This window comes from Schistocerca piceifrons, chromosome 2 (genome assembly GCF_021461385.2).
Source record: "Schistocerca piceifrons isolate TAMUIC-IGC-003096 chromosome 2, iqSchPice1.1, whole genome shotgun sequence".
NCBI lineage: Eukaryota > Metazoa > Arthropoda > Insecta > Orthoptera > Acrididae > Schistocerca > Schistocerca piceifrons.
The window spans coordinates 544,675,759-544,692,658 of record NC_060139.1 but is presented as its reverse complement, the minus strand read 5'-3'; the positions used below and the strand labels follow the sequence as shown (position 1 = coordinate 544,692,658).

The following is a 16,900-nucleotide window of genomic DNA, read 5'->3' as shown; positions in this document are numbered from 1 at the left end:
CTTCAACTGACTGACTTAGGCATAGAATTAAGTTGTCTTCATGTCATATAGTTACATATTGGAAGTAATAACCAGATCAAACAAAAATAATTGTTTGATAATAAAGGAGGCATATTTTGTTTTAATACAACAAATTGAGTATATATGAAACCTGAATAAAATGCTGCTTATTTGCTTTGAGAAAAGGCCATTTTAAAGATCACTGTACACTAAACTCTCATGATTAGTTGGATTGTGATTGACACACTTGGTGATCCTCTTCCTGGAGAAACACAACACTGTGCCATGTTAAGTCGTCATTTCTTAGGGGATGAAAAGTGGTATGGTGAGTAAGTTTTGATTATTTGACCAATAGCCTTCTCCCTGTGGCTTCACCCACACTTGCATTTGAAACATATTTTGAAAACACCCCCCCCCCCCCTCTGGATCTTCCTCTTCCTCCCTCTGTCTACCTCATTCTCCCATTTCTGTGTATCTTATTTCCTCCTCTCCCCCCTCTCTCACTATATTTTCCTCTTGATCCCTCTGAACATATCCTTCTCCTTCTCTCTCTTTCCATCTGCCTTCCCCTCATTCGTTTACATCGGCCGCTTCCCCCCCCCCCCCCCCCCCCCCAATGCCTTCCACCTACTTCACACAACCTCGCCTCCTTCCCTCTCTCTGCCTATTTCCTCCTCCTCCTTGCTCCATCCACCCCACCCTCCCCTACCCATCTCAAGCTGTCCCCAGTCATGCTCATCGGTGTGTGTAGCCTCTGCAATACAAATCAGTTAAACAGGGCGATACTACTCGAATAACACATTGTCATGCAGCGCAGCATACACATCAGCGGCTTGAAAAATTATTTGTTTGCCCCTGACATACAGGCCGCCAAGCAAAACAGGTCGATACTACTACAACAAAACACGCCTGTCGTACAGGACGGCCTGCATGTCAGGGCCTGGAAAACTGTTTCTTGCCCCTTACATGTAGGCTGCACTCCAGAGCATGTTGATTTGGGAGGTTATAAGCCACACAGTGCTGATGATACTTGTGAGGCCTACTGTTTCTGTGCTCAATTTGATTGATACCGTTCCAGGGGCGTGGAAGGAGATATAATTTTTGCTCTCACGTTATTTCTAGCCCCTCATTCTGCCATTGACGGACAACACTAAGCATTAATATAGACAACACTTTCGTCAAGTCCTTTCATACATTTTTATTGTACTGTCGATGAGCTTATTTCCCCACATTCTTTAGTCAGAGAAGAATAAAATGTCTTTCACTTTCTGTTGTTAGTGTGGGTCATTCAAGGCGGAGCTCTTTCTCAGATAGGTATTCATTAGGTAGGAAATTAGTCATGGACTTGTTAAGAAAACGATCTGCATTAATCAAAAATGTTCTGAGGAGCTTAAATCTTGATGCTGCACAGGTACTGAATGCTCTTAACCAGTCCGCTATCTTACTTGGTTTGTAGTCCCTTTGCTGGAACACATCTGTATGTGATGTAACTTAATTATAGCTATGATGCTGATTTTATAGATGATAGAATACTGAAGTAGAATATACTATGAAATATATTCTTTCTTCTACTCTGGTAAACTTGTCTAGCTATCTTACATAGAAAGGCTTGCAGTCAACTGTGGCTCTAGTAAAAAGTGCAGTTTGTTCCACGTCAGGTATTACCAGGAAATATTTTGCTTGAATGGAAAATGTAGTAAATGGTTAATATTGATGTTTAAATATTAGTTATGTGGAAGAATTATTAGTTTGAATCAGATTGAAACTGTGTGCCTGATGTACCATGAGGAGCTGCCACCTTGTATCAAGTGATTGCCCCTCGCTCATAGTACAGAGACAGGATGTAGGGTTTGCACAAAATACACTTGTGGCTAGCCAAATTTTGTCATTACATAGCATTGGTGTTCGAGAATAAATTTTCACTCTGCAGCAGTGTGTGCACTGATTTGAAACTTCCTGGCAGATTGAAACTGTGTGCTGGACCGGAACTATACCTGAGACATTTTCTTTTTTGGGCAAGTACTTTAAGTGACTGCACTACCAAAACACAACACACATTCACAGTTTTACTCCACCAGTACCTCTTCCCTTACCTTCCAAACATCACAGAAGTTCTCCTACATATATATCGTTGTACTAGCAGTCCTGGCAGAAAGGGTATTGTGGAGAAATGGCTTAGCCACAGCACTCGTTTGTGAAAGGCAAAGGTGCCAGCTTTAAGTCCCGATCTGCCACACAGTTCTAATCTGCCAGGAAGTTTCAAATCAATACACGCTGTGATGCAGAATGAAAATTTCTTCTGAAAACTATCCTGCAGGCTGTGGCTAGCCATTTTTCCACAGTACCCTTTCTTCCAGCAGTGCTAGTCCCACAAGATAAGCAGGATAATTTCTGTACAGTTTGGAATGTACGAGAAAAGGTGCTGGCAAAAGTAAAGCTGTGAGGGCAGCTTGTCAGTCGTGCTTGGATAGCTCCGTCAGTAGAGCAGTTGCCCACAAAAGGCATAGGTCTCATGTTTGAGTCCTGGTCTCACTCACTCTTTTAATCTGCCAAGAAATTTCGCTGTTATTCATAAAATTTGTTATATTACTTGCATCTTTAATCTGTATCAGATCACACAAAAGCATTGTGAAATATGAACAGATGTGTCCTAACTGAAACCATAACAATTGGGTGAGTCAATTAATGACATCTAGTCCCTTGGGTGGTCCTGGTTTCAGATTCCTTTGGTATCATGGTACACATTAAGCTCATTATTAGTTAAAATTTATAAGTATTCCCTAATTACAAATAAGGTAAAACAAAAACACACAATAAGTAGGCATGTGTTTGAACTTGATTAGTAGAATGGTATTTCCTGCTGTCTTTTTAGATGTTCCAAAGACATGGTCAAGTCTGTGACATAATAGACAATATACTTGACATGCTCTACTCATACCTGACTATGCTCTTGTTCACTAAACTCAGATAGTAGCTGCTGCAGAGGTAGCTGATGCAGAGTTCCATTTTTTGTGTTGAGCAATGAAAAGAGTTGTGAGGGAAAGATAACAGAATGCATGACATTTGGAAGGGCATATTTTTATAGTGGAATTGTGAGTTAGGATGTGGCAACTACATGAATGACGTTTTTAATTAATGTCATTTCAGAGTGACAACATATTGTAGCAACAATTCTGTAAGTGGACTTTTTCCTATCTTCTTGGAGAATAGATAAGAGCTTCTCGTCCTTTGGGATAAATGCCTGTCGGAGAAAAAATTTCATAGATATTTCATAGGCAAATGAAAACCATAAAACCTGATTAGAAATTCTTTATATTAGAATATGTTTTGAGCGCGGGAAAGATTTAGTGTCATTGAGCTCATCTCAGTCTGCAGCTATTATAGGTGAGGCAGTGAGGCTGGTTTATGCATTCCAGACCAGATTAGATTTTGGGGACTACTTGTGGTGGTTCTGTTAAGGTTTGTTAAGTGGCTATGGAGAAAGATGACATTAAGATTTTAGCTATGAGCAAAGTTGATGAGCTTATTTTATAATCTGTAGACAAGTATGGATGTTTCTTTGTATATTTAGAGGCATTATAATCTTATAAATGCAAAAATTTTAGATTGTGTGTGTTAATATGTTCATTACTTCTTCATGCTGAAATGGCTGGATGGAGAAAGCTAATACTCTGAATTAACACACAGGCTATCTTAGATTTATATACCTATCAGTGGGGTTGGGCTGAAAAAGTAGCGTAGTCACAAAGTGGGAATATACGTACTTTATTCATCCAGTATTTGAGAATGAGAGCACTTGGTGATTTGCAACAGACTTCACACATAATATCAAACCTTTGTGAAACTTTTTCTCACTGGCAACCCCCCCCCCCCCCCCCTCAAATGGTGAAAGGCAAAAAGTTTATCGCTAATACATTTTGGCTGTTTGTGCAATAAAACTACCAAATGAAGTATGATGTTTCTACATCTACATCTGCATCTGTGGTGTACGGGAAGGTGTCACGTTGAGTGACTGTAGGAGGATACAAGATGACTTGGACAGGATTTGTGATTGGTGTAAAGAATGGCAGCTAACTCTAAATATAGATAAATGTAAATTAATGCAGACGAATAGGTAAAAGAATCCCGTAATGTTTGAATACTCCATTAGTAGTGTAGCGCTTGACACAGTCACGTCGATTAAATATTCGGGCTTAACATTGCAGAGCGATATGAAGTGGGACAAGCATGTAATAGCAGTTGTAGGGAAGGCAGATAGTTGTCTTCGGTTCATTGGTAGAATTTTGGGAAGATGTGATTCATCTGTAAAGGAGACCACTTATAAAACACTAATACGACCTATTCTTGAGTACTGCTCGAGTGTTTGGGATCCCTATCAGATCGGATTGAGGGAGGAAATAGAAGCAATTCAGAGGCAGGCTGCTAGATTTGTTACTGGTAGGTTTGATCATCACGCAAGTGTTACGGAAATGCTTCAGGAACTTGGGTGGGAGTCTCTGGAGGAAAAGAGGCATTCTTTTCGTGAATCACTACTGAGGAAATTTAGAGAACCAGCATTTGAGGCCGACTGCAGTACAATTTTACTGCCTCCAACTTATATTTTGTGGAAAGACCACAAAAATAAGATAAGAGAGATCAGGGCTCATACAGAGGCATATCCTCGTTCTGTTTGGGAGTGGAACAGGGAGAGAAGATGCTAGTTGTGGTACGAGGTACCCTCCGCCACGCACTGTATGGTGGATTGTGGAGTATTATGTAGATGTAGATGAAGTATGATACTTCTTTACTACGTACTGTATTCATGACAGGTTTTTCAGACAGTGATCACTTACATCCAGCAAAGTTGTATCATTGTACAACACGTAGTTCCGGAGATATGACGTCATAAACACTGAGGTGTGTGAAAAGTTGCTGCATCATGTATGACATTTTAATTTATTACATCTTTGCTACTAATTCTATTCACAATGCATTTTGCAGACAGCATCCTCACATTTTGCTGAATGTACCTACAAAAATATATCATTATAATATGCACAATTCAGGAGGTACAATGTTGTAAACACTGATATGCTTGGAATGCTGTCACATTATGCTTGATGTTTTAAATTATTACTTCTTTACTGCTACTGCTCTATTCGCAAAACATTTCACAGTCGGTAGCCACATATACCACTGGATGTACCTGCAAAATTATATCATTGTACAACACACAGTTCAGGAGATACATCATCATAAACATTGATCTGTGTGAAAATAGAACTGCAGAGCAAAATTTGCTAGACGTACAATGATATATTTGCACAAATATGTGTGAAGCATGTAAAATATATGTCAAAAAGAGTAGAAATGTATGTACATGGGTAAGAAAGCTCATCCTAAATTCATGGATCGATTTCAAACTAGTTTGGTAGGCATATTAGTTATGACATGAAAAGAAATACTGTAGAGGTATGAACCACTAGCCTGCTATTGGGGTGGGGGTGCTAATGTAGAAAGAGAAGAAGGGAGAAGGAGATGGGCAGATGGATAGAATGGAGGAGAAGATAGGCAGAGAGAGAGAGGAGTGAAGTGGAGATGGACAGAGGGTGGGGGAGAAGAGGAACTAATAGAACATTGGAATAAACACATTTGCAGGCAACACCAGATACTCAGGTTCCTCTACATGTACCCAGAGAAGAATAATTCTTGAAACAATGTTTACAGAGATGTATCACAGTAAGTATCTGACTCTGCACACATACCAAGACAATTATGATCTTTCTGTGCTAAGCATGTCACAGATAGTTATAAAATTATTTACTCCCTTTTCTAAATTCTTTTTAGTTCGCTACTGGGTCATGTAAAAATGTTTTACGTGAATTAAACGAGTAAGTAGAACTTTTGTGGTGGCACATACACATGGATAGTGAGTTTTGCCATTAACAGGTTTCTCTAAAGTACTGTTTAACTATGGGTAACACTGCAGGTTGCACTGGTTAAATATGTATGATGTAAAATATTGCATTAATTAATTTATTCAGCACATCACGTCATGTTCTAGATGTTCAGAGTTGTGGAGCAAGTCAAATTGTACATTAATTGTCAGAAGCAGCCGTTTTTATCTAATGCATCATACTAAGCATTTTATGAAATTACTGTTATGGCATTAGCTGGATTGCCTCACAAGATTGCACAATAGGACAGTATGAGTGAAAGTATGCAAAGTATGCCAGCAATCTTGACTGCAAGTCTAATAATTAGAGAGATTTCTAAGTGGAAAAGAGAGAGAATTGAGCTTTTTGATTAAGTTATCCACATACTGATGCCATCTCAGTTTGTTCTGTATCTAAATATTTAGAAATTTAACATATTGACTGTGTTTGTGGTCATTCTGCTAGATTCATTGTTCACTGATTTGTCAACTAGTCTGTAGGTGCATGAAACGACTCATTATTGCACATGCAAACTTTCTCTTTATTTTGTTTGTTTAAGAAGTTTAATTTTATACAAAGAAATAGCAAGTTCATGACTTGACAATACACAGTCTTCCTACAGACAAAACATTTCAGAACTAAAAACTATTACTTGTCACTAAGTTAAGAACAACACATGAACACACACAAAATTTGTAAAACTCTCTGACAGCTCATCAGTATTAGTGCCCTTCATGGCTGATGTGGACAGTTGATTGACAGCTGTGCCATAATAACAATTATACATTTGCACATGCACAACAACAAGACACTGCAGTGCAGTACACTGCAAGAGAATTTGAAGCTCGGTCGCTACTTCAATCTCCTCAGGGGAAGTGGAACATTGCCCAGATGTCCAGATGGCATGCCAGAAGGTTTATTCACCATCCAGATCTCAATGTGCGTATGAACAGTGGTTCTGCAATTGGTGGTGATGGTGTTGCTGCTGGTGCTGATGCTAGTGGGTGTGATTGTGTTCCGCCAGATAGTTGATTGTCATGTGGAACATATGCTAGTTTTATCCTGTATGTGGAGACTGTAGTAGGCTTGCTGTTTACGAATATCTCGAAGGTGCATTCCCCTTGTTGCAACCCCTTGTTGCAACACCATGTAAGGGACAGATCACTGTACGGTGGTTGCAGTGAAGGTCTGACTCCGCCCATGCAGTCCGCCTCCGTAGCGTAGCGGTAGCATTACCGGCTACCATGCAAGGTGCCCGGGTTCAATTCCTGGCAGAGGACTGGGTGTTGTGTGTCCATCACTTTCATCATCATTGGCTCGCAAGTTGCCAAAGTGGTGTCAACTAAAAGAAAAGGACTTGCAATACAGCGGCTGAACTCCCCCGAATGGGGCCTCCTGGCCGACAATGCCATAAGATCATTTCATTTTTTCTGCCCATGCAGAGCACAATGTGGGGGCATGTTGGTGGATCCTGATACACGTAGATAGCAGGAGCGCCATGCCTTGCAGCTTGGTGTGGGCGAAGTCAGGGACATGTTCCCTCAGTTGAAGTACAAAGTGCTACAATTGAGACCAGGTAGCTGCAATGGTTGTGCTTCTACAAACTCTCCAAGTAGACACAGGATTTTGCTGTAAAGTACTGCTGGTGACACATCTAAATCTGGTTTATATGTCATCTGGAGGTCCAGTAATATCATTGGTAATGCTGTCATCCAATCTATATTGTGACTTATGATTGCCAGTTTGAGTGAGCAGTGCCAGCATTCAGTCATACCATTACTGGCTCAGTTGTAACTGGTGGTACTATGGTGCAGTGTGCCACAGAACTTTGTTAGTTGGGAGTACAATTCTGACTCAAACTGGTGGCTGTGATCTGTCAGTATGTGCAGTGGGCAGCCAAAGCTAAAAATCCACCTTGATGTGAAGGCAAACACCAATGTTTCTACAGACACATTATCCACCAGGATTGCTTCAGGCCAGGTGTAAGATGATCAGTCATGGTAAGGATATGACATGGTCTGTTGGAAGAAGGTAGTGGGCCCATGATGTTGACATAGGAATGTGCAAATTTCATTTTAGTAATCAGAAACTTCCCAACCGGTGCGCAAATGTGATGGTTGATCTTGCTCCATTGGCATTTGACACACGTGCGGGTTGATTCACTACAGTCTTTTTGTATTCTTGGTCATACAAAGTGGTGGGAGACTAGGCAAACTATTGACCTGACGCCAAGGTGACTAAGTTGTGCAGGTTGTTGAAGGCCGGCTTGCGAAATGCTACCAGGAAAAATGGCCTTGGTTTTCCAGTCAAGAGGTCACCATATGTTTTGGTGTTGGCACTAGGCACATAGACTAACCTCAGTTCCATAGCTGTTGATAGATCATGGAGGTAGTTTGGAAGCTCTTGCTCAGATTTCTGTGCCTTGGTGCATTGGGCAAAACCCATAGAGCTCTAGCTGTTCAAAATGTCATAGAAGCAAGACAGGCAATCGGCCACTTCGTTGTCAATACCTGACACATGCCTGTTGTATGTGCTGAATTACACTATGAAAACAAGTACTGCTGGTGAAGTGAAAAGTTGTTGTTCCATCATGTCAATTATGTGAGATCTGTAAAAATTGTGAATTCCCTTGCTTCCAGTTATGTGCGGAATGATTTTGTTTTCTCATATATAGGAAGGAGTTCCCGATAGTTAGCGCTCCACTTCTGTTGTGATGATGGCAACTTACAGGAGTAGAAGGCCAAAGGTTACCATGCAGCCTTGTGGAACTTTTGTAGAACAGGCCTGATAGCTATATGACTTGCATCAACTACAAGTGCAATGTGTGCTATAATTCTTGATGAGCGAGGACTGCTGCAACCACTATGCTGTGCTGCTACACTTCAAAGGCTGAACTCTTAGCGTCCATCAACTGGATTTTCAATGTCCCATTGATTTTTGGTTTGGCAAGTGCTATGGTAAGAGGTACTTGTAATACCGCTGAGTGTGGCTGACATCAGTGATAGTTCAGTATGCCGAGAAAGTGTTGTTAACTCTTGAACAGTTTGTGGGTGCACAATCTGCAAAATGGCTTCCACCTTTTCAGGCAGGGGAAGTGAGCCCTTGGACAAAATTTTGAGCCCTAAAAAATTGATCAGTGGGTGTCCCAAAAACACACTTGGCTATGTTCAGTACCACACCATATTGATTTAGCCTATCTGAGACTTACATCAGGTACTGCTCATGTTGTTCTGTGGCTGAAGAGAGGATAAGTATGTCGTCCAAGTTGTGAAACAGAAGGGTAGTCCTCATAGTACTGCATCAATAAAATGCTGCCATGTTTGTGCTGCATTTTTCACTCTGAATGTCATATACAAACTCTCGAACAATCCAGATGGGGTGGTGGCTGAGGTTTTTGTGATGTCTTCTTCCACTATGGGTATCTGTGTATATGCCTTGGCACAGTCTTATACGCTAAAAATTGCCGCACCATGTAATGCATAGCTATAATCTCATAGTAAAGGGACAGGATGCCAATCCGGCAGTGCCTGGACATTGAGGGCACGGTAATCCCTGCACAGATGCCTCAGTCTTTTTCTGGCACCAGATGAAAGAAACAGGACCATGGACTGCTGAATGGCAGTCTAAACCCGTCTCTCTGCATGGTGTCAAATTATGCCTTTGCGATCGCTAATTTGTCTGCACAACTTTGGCTGAGTGCACCAGTGTGCAGTGATGGAAGCCCGAAGTTGGCAGCCCAGTAGTGCGTCATCCACCAATTGCATGTTCACCATGTCCAGTAGAAGGTCGTAGTATGCCAAAAGATTAGCACTGATGGTGGGCTCAGTGACATCTACGACCGTAAAATCCCACATGAATGCTTGGCCCAGCCCCAAGTCTGATTTCACACCTTGTGCTGTAGTTTGATATTGAAGAGTTGTTCACAGTCGACCAGTGGAATAATGTTGCTGGTCTATGATAATGTAGCTGTCTCTGGGGAAAGATACAAAAGTCTGACCCAGCATCCAGTAGATATTTGCAGCCCCACTTCTAATCACTGATAGAAAGGATCTGTAGTGAGCCCTGGCAATAGGAGGCAGTGTCTGTGTCCAACTGCTGACGCTGACGCTCTACAAACGGGCCTTGGCCTTGGCCCAAGGTGTAGGAGTTTTGACTTGTTACAGTCTTTCCTCCTGTTCCTGATGATGCGATGATGATGTGGCCTCACTGTATGGTTTGTCCTCTCGTTGTCCGGTGTCTGTCCTGGCTACTAGCATGCAGGCATACTAGTGGACTTTGGTGTTTTGTTTCTTCTTTGACTCGCGCAAGACGTTCTGCAGTGCTGTCTGTAGGTCTGTGGACAGCTCCCTCGCGCCGTCGTGAACCTTCTTCCTCAGCCGCACGACTGCGCCCTCAAGGATGTATTCCCAGTTGCGCGGCGTGAAGACCGGGTTCGCGTTGATGGTGTTGAGGTCTTTCTTGGTAACAAACTCGAGCAGAATTGCCAGACGCCCACCACGTAGCTTGAACGGCCTGTGTGGGAGCGACGGCTTCCATTCCCCTTCCACCTGGGCGAAGAGGTACGGGTTCTTTTGGGCGTTGAAGCGCCCATACCGTAACATGGTGGCAATCTTCTTCAGCACATCTGGCATGATCGTGCTGTCGGGAAAGGGTATGATGTCCGTGCGTAGTTTGTCATCCTCTTCTTGCTTCCCCAGCTGTGTTACCTCCCCGCCTGGAGTTGGGGAAGGGGAGGACGGTGCCACGTCCATGGGCGTCTCCCCGGTCTCCTGTATTGCTACAGGTTCCGGGGCGATGTCCATTTGAGTGGCTATGTCCTTCTGCGACGGTAGGTCCGTCTGCGTGACGGCGTCCACCCCCACCGGGCGCGGCGGCAGGCACCATCGTCCTGTTCAGAACTCGTAGCTCCTCACACAGCTGCTGGAGCTGACGGTGGACTGCGGCGAGTTGTTCTTTAAGCGCGGCCCGTTTGGCTGCAAAGGTGGCTTGGAGGCCGACCATGGCATCGTCAGTGGTGGCTTCGTGCGCTTGACACCGCCACAGTGCGTGGTGCGGCGGGCTGACAGCATGACTCCTTGAGGTAGCTGCAGCTACGCGAGTTGGCGGCGTGTGGCCCGCCGCAGTTCACGCAGCTGCTGGGCACCCGACGAGGCTTTGTGCAACTGCAGGTGTCATGTGCTGCTGCACACTTCAAGCACGCGACGGCGTGCTTGCAATCACGCGCAAAATGCCCCAGCTGCTGGCACTTATAGCACTGCACAATCTTGCTGTTCTGCTGCTTTGGCTGTTTGGCTGCCGTCGGCGGTCCCCATCGCATGGATGAGAATTTCCAATGTGGCTGCAATCTGCTTCCCTTTCCGTCCAGCCATGGCATTGGGCTAGTGGCGTTGGCGTGCGCGAGCGACGGTAACGAAGTGAGCCGCAGCGAGTCGAGTAGCGGAGTGTGTCCAACTGCTGCTGGCATTTGGTTACGTGCGTGGCGATGTGCCCTTGTGTGCCTGGTCCCCAAATCTTCTGTGATGCTAGCAGTCAGAGTGGTGTTCTTGTCCTGATATTGATGGGGTGGCAGAGGAACCTCCAGCACTACCACTTTCCGTCACCACGGCTGTCACACTGGGATAGCAACTCATCAATTTGCTTGGTGAGAGCTATGACCTTAGCTGGCAGATTGTCATAATCAGTCTGTGTGACCACTGTTGATGCTAAGCCATGACATGTCGCAATTGGTGCACCAGTCAGGGAATATTGTCGATGATACTGGATTACTTGATGCTGTTGGCGTGCTGTTATACACATCGACCAATGCATCAGTCAAAGCAGGAACTATAGCATTCGCTATCCTGTTGGCCAAGTCAGTCCTCACATCCAAAGACATCTCCATCTGTAATATTATTATGGCTTTCACCTGTGGTGGGTGGTCAACAATGTGTGCAGCTAGTTATGTGACACAGTTCCAGTGTCCACTTTGCAGTGCAAATATCATAAATATTGGGAAGGTTTTTGGTCTTCCGTATCCTCCTAGGTTAACACTTCGCAGAGGCATTGTGGTATGGAAACCTATTACATCAATTCTGATTTTATCTTTTTGTATACATTGGCTCTGGGTAGTGTAGTGATCACATCTTCACTCTCAGTGGTATAAGGGTACACCAGCTGACTAACAACCATTGTGAATTAAATGGAGTCTGCCTTAATATCTCCAAAGAGGAAACTGGCTTCCACTTGCATGAACCTTAGTGCCATGTTGTGCAGCCGGATTGGGGGCAAGCACACTGTAAGTCGTGAAACTGACAGAATCATCACCTCCGATGAATCCGTCATATCAGATTCGACATAGTTAAACCCCCTGTTGTTACAGGCTAAATCATGTCAAGGTCACCATTGTGGTCATACTGCTAGGTTCATCATTGACTGATTTCTTGTCCATCCTGTAGGTGTATGAAATGACTTATTATTGCACATGCGAACTTTCTCTTTATTGTGTTCCCCTAAGAAGTTGAATCCTCTACAAAGAAGTAATGCACTCTTTGCTTGATGACACACAGTCTTCGTACAGACAAAATGTATTTGAACTGAAAGCTATTTCTTGTTGCTAAGATACGAACAATGCAAAACACACATAAAAACCATAAAACTCTGACGGCTCAGAATAATGCACCATCAATGTCAGTGTCCCTGGTGGCTGATGCAGAAAGCTGATTGACAGCTGCACCGTAACAATGCTTATACATTTGCATGCACAGTACAAAACATGACACTGTACTGCACTACACTGTGAGGGAAACTGAAGCTCGGCCGCTACACATTCTGATATGAAGATGCCTGTTGGTAAAATGGTTGTCAGCATTAAAGTCTTGTCTTACTTGTTTTAAGATGAAGAACATATTTCATTGTTGGAAGAATTAGTCATGGTAGTTCATCAAACCAACTTCTGATGTGTCTGAAAATTCACAAAAGATTCCCCAAAATGATTCACTGACAAAATGCGTATTCTGATTCCTACTGCTCTAAACTATATTTCAATGTCAGCTTTACCCTAAGGTGCAACATAAGTGTTGCGTAGCTGAAACTGAGCTTGAATCTATTGTGTATTTAGATAAGAACATTGTCACAGGAAAACATTCTGACTCATGTCTAAACATGTATGAAGGAATCTCAATGAGCATGATCAGCGTGAGCATACAGAGAACAGCTGTGACATAAATGATGACACAGCGAAATCATTGGCCGTCATACTCATTATTTCCAAAAATATGACCATAAAAATTAGACCTAATAATAAACAATATAGTACAGATGCATTCAAGTAGTCTACTTTATTGTTGTACACTATGTACATCAACAACAGACATAATTTTCAAAAGTTCAGTGCCAAACAAGTTGAAAAATAATTAGTAACCTAAAAAGCAGCAACGTTTTTTAATGATCAGACAGTTCCTTGTGTTTTTTGCTGGCGTGATAGGTCCGCACTTGAACTATCTGTGTTATAAGTCAGTAGAAAATCACATGTATATTTCTTGTTAATTTTTAAGTAATGTATATGCTTGTACTGATTGAGAAGGGTGTTATGTTCCAACTCTGAACTGCTGCTTCTTGATTTAATGTATAGATAAAGCTGTGTAGATTAAATAAGTTTTGGAGTACTCCACTGGTGTTGTTCTTGTGCTGCAATCTGGAAACTTTGATACCATTGCAACTTTCTGTTAAATAGTAGAAAGTACTTCTTTTAATAATATCTGTATTGCATCTGCCCGTACAATTTGTGGGTATAGAGGGACACAGCAAATACAGTTACAGTGCAAATACAATTACAGTGCAAATATTGAACATGATGCTATCTGACAGTCATGAATGTCAGTCATCTTGGATTTGACGGGTAATGGTATCTTTCCCTTTTTTTTGTGTTATCTTCATTGTAGCGGCATGCTCTTTATTTGATGGTGGATCCCACTTCTTGAAGCCAGGTCATTGCAGCATGAAGTAACTGCCAAGTCAGCAGGTACAACAACATTTAGTAAGCTGTCATTGTTGTACCACTTCAAAAGAAATATAGTGCCCATCTGTAGCAGTTTGTATGCACAAACAATAACAATACTTCCAAAAAGTCTATGATTCTAAACTACTTAACTAATGAAAAATCTTCCAACTGTTGCGATCATCATTTGTCGGTTAGGTAGACATTGGGTGACACATCACCTCACCAAAGTAATGCTTCACACCACACACACTACAGGTCCACTTCACTCCTTTACCTCGTAAGTTAGGTAGTTAGTTGCATATTTTATAGGTAATGACATATCATAAAAACATGGAAAAATTCAGTTTACAGTAATAACTGGATTATTAACAACAATATGGAAAGAATAGATTGCTGTTTATCACATAGAGGAGACAATGAGTCAGAGATGGGTGCAGTGAAAAAGAATGCTAGAAATATGTTGCTATAAGACAAAGTCCTTCATCAGACATAGAAAACTCTTAAAACATTTAAACAAGCACAACCCACGCACATATGGCTGCTGTCGTCTTCAGGTGCTAAGGCCCGACTGCGATTGTGTCTGAAATGAGCAACACTCTTTTCTGAGGTGTATGTGAGGATACAGACAAGGAGGGATAGCAAGGTAAGTATGGGGGAAGGTGCTGGTTCTGCCTGGGGGAGCATGCAGGAATGTGATGAGTACAGAAAGGGAATGCTAAGGTGCAGCATCGGGGAACTGTGCTGGGGGGGGGGGGGGGGGGAGACTTGAACAGGGAAGGGAAAAGGCCTATGCAGGAGCACTGGTGGGATAGAGGACATGTTTAGTACTAGAGTGAGAGCAGGGCAGTGGATATGCAGGTGGAGAAGAGGGACTGGCAAAGGCAAGGGGTTACAGGAAATAAGGGATATGTTGCTGGGAGAGTTCCCACTTACACAGCTCAGAAAAGCTGGCATTGTTGGGAAGAAAACAGGTGGCACAGGCTGTGAAGTAGTTGTGAAAGTGAAGGACAATATGTTGCCCAGCTGACTTGGTGGCAGTTTGGCAGTGGCCATTCACACAGATAGCCAGCTTGTTAGTAGTCATGCCCACATAGTATGTGGCACAGTGGTTGCAGCTAAGTTGGTAGATCACATGACTGCTTTCACAGGTGGCTCTTCCTTTGATGAAGTAAGACATGCCTGTAACAGGACTTGAGTAGGTGGTTGTATGGGGGCAGTTATTGCATTTAGGTCTGTTGCATGGATATGAACCATGAGGCAAGGGGCTGGGAGCAGAGGTGGAGTAGGGATGGATGAGGATATTGTGTAGGATGGCTAAGCAGCAGAATACCACTCTGGGAGGAATGTGGGGGATGTTTCTCATTATGGCGTGATTAGAGATAATTGAAACCACGTTGGAGAATGTGATTCAGTTGCTCCTGTACTGGGTGGTACTGAGTCATGAGAGGGGGGTGATCAGACAGTAAGACTGTGGGGGGTGGTAGGTATCAGGGAGATAAGGCATCAGAGATCTGTTTCTGGACAAGGTTGGGAGGGTATTTTCTGTCTGTGAAGGTCTGAGTGAGAGCCTTGGCATATTTAGAGAGGACTGCTCATCACTACAGATGTGATGACCACAGATAAAGGCACTGCAGTCTGGAACCGAGCGACCGCTACGGTCGCAGGTTCGAATCCTGCCTCGGGCATGGATGTGTGTGATATCCTTAGGTTAGTCAGGTTTAATTAGTTCTAAGTTCTAGGCAACTGATGACCTCAGAAGTTAAGTCGCATAGTGCTCAGAGCCAACCACAGATAGGTAGGCTGATTGGAAGGGACTTCTTGGTGTGGAATGGGTGGCAGTTGTCAAAGTGGAGATGTTGTCGGTGATTGGTAGGTTTGATGCTGACATTGGTACCAAAGTAGCCATCCTCGAGATTGAGGTTGACATTGAGAAAGGTGGTTTGTTGGGTTGAGGAGGACCATGGAAGTGAAAGAGTCCAGAATATGAATAAGGTGTCCTCACCTTTGATCCAGATCATGAAGATGTCAGTAAATCTGAACCAGTTTAGGGGTTTGGGATTCTGGGTGGTTAGGAAGGATTCCCCTAGATGGCCCATCAACAGGTTAGCATAGGATGGTGCCATGCAGGTGCCCATTCCTAAAACATGGAATTGTTTGCACGTGATGCTTTCATGTGACAGGTAATTGTAGGTGAGAATATGGTTGGTCATGATGACTAGGAAGGAGATTATAAGTTTGGAGGCAGTGGGGTATTGGGAAAAGTTGAGTTCTATAGCAGCCATGTGCAAGCCCTTGGGCACTGGAGATGTTGGTGTAGTCCTGCATTGTCCTTTCCCCATCTCTACACCTCTCCCCTTTTCCTCTACCCCCTACCAGCACCACTTCCCCATGCTGCACGTAGCAGTCCTATCCTGTTCTCACCACACTGTGTGTGCACACTCTCACAGGCAGCACTAGCACCTCCTCCCCACACCTATCCTGTCATCTCTCCCCACCCCACACCTCTTCTGTATCCCCACTATCCACCCAAACAGACTGTTGCTCATTTGAGATACAGTCGCAGGTGGGCCTTTGCGCCCAGAAACAACAGTTGCCATGTGTGCGTGAATTTGGTTTTTATGTCTGATGAAGGACTTGGCCCAGCAGCTGAATATTTCTAGTATTATTTTTCACTGTGCCTGTCTGTGACTTAAAACTTTCCATAAGTGTTAAGTAACAATTTTTCAGATAGTTGTTAACTCGATCCTGGATTTTCCAGTGTTTGATTTTGATTAAATTATTATTTAAATATGGTTTCATGCTGACTAATTGCAAAGGAGTTTGTATTAGCAGCAATATTCACGTTTCTGAGATACGGTCAATTTAATGAAGTATAATGAAGGTAATTTTTTTTCTCCTAGCATTTTAATTATTAATCTCTTATTCCTTCTGAGCTTTGTTATAATACATTTAATGAGATAAAATATGTACTATGATGTTATAGATAAAATATTTAATTGCTTAAATA

The 16,900-nt window shown here is 42.9% G+C and overlaps 1 protein-coding gene across 3 annotated transcripts in view; it reads left to right on the top strand.

Annotated features, from left to right (window-relative positions):
* The window catches only part of LOC124777486 (transmembrane channel-like protein 5), a 283,578-nt gene that overhangs the window by 25,681 nt on the left and 240,997 nt on the right, over positions 1-16,900 (top strand). The window contains exon 1 of one of the 3 annotated variants that reach the window (XM_047252925.1): positions 5,659-5,718. The exons of the other annotated variants lie outside the window; for them this stretch is intronic. The gene's annotated coding sequence lies outside the window, so the exon portion shown is untranslated. Of the gene's footprint in view, positions 1-5,658; positions 5,719-16,900 lie in introns of those variants that run through there. 3 annotated transcript variants of the gene reach the window in all.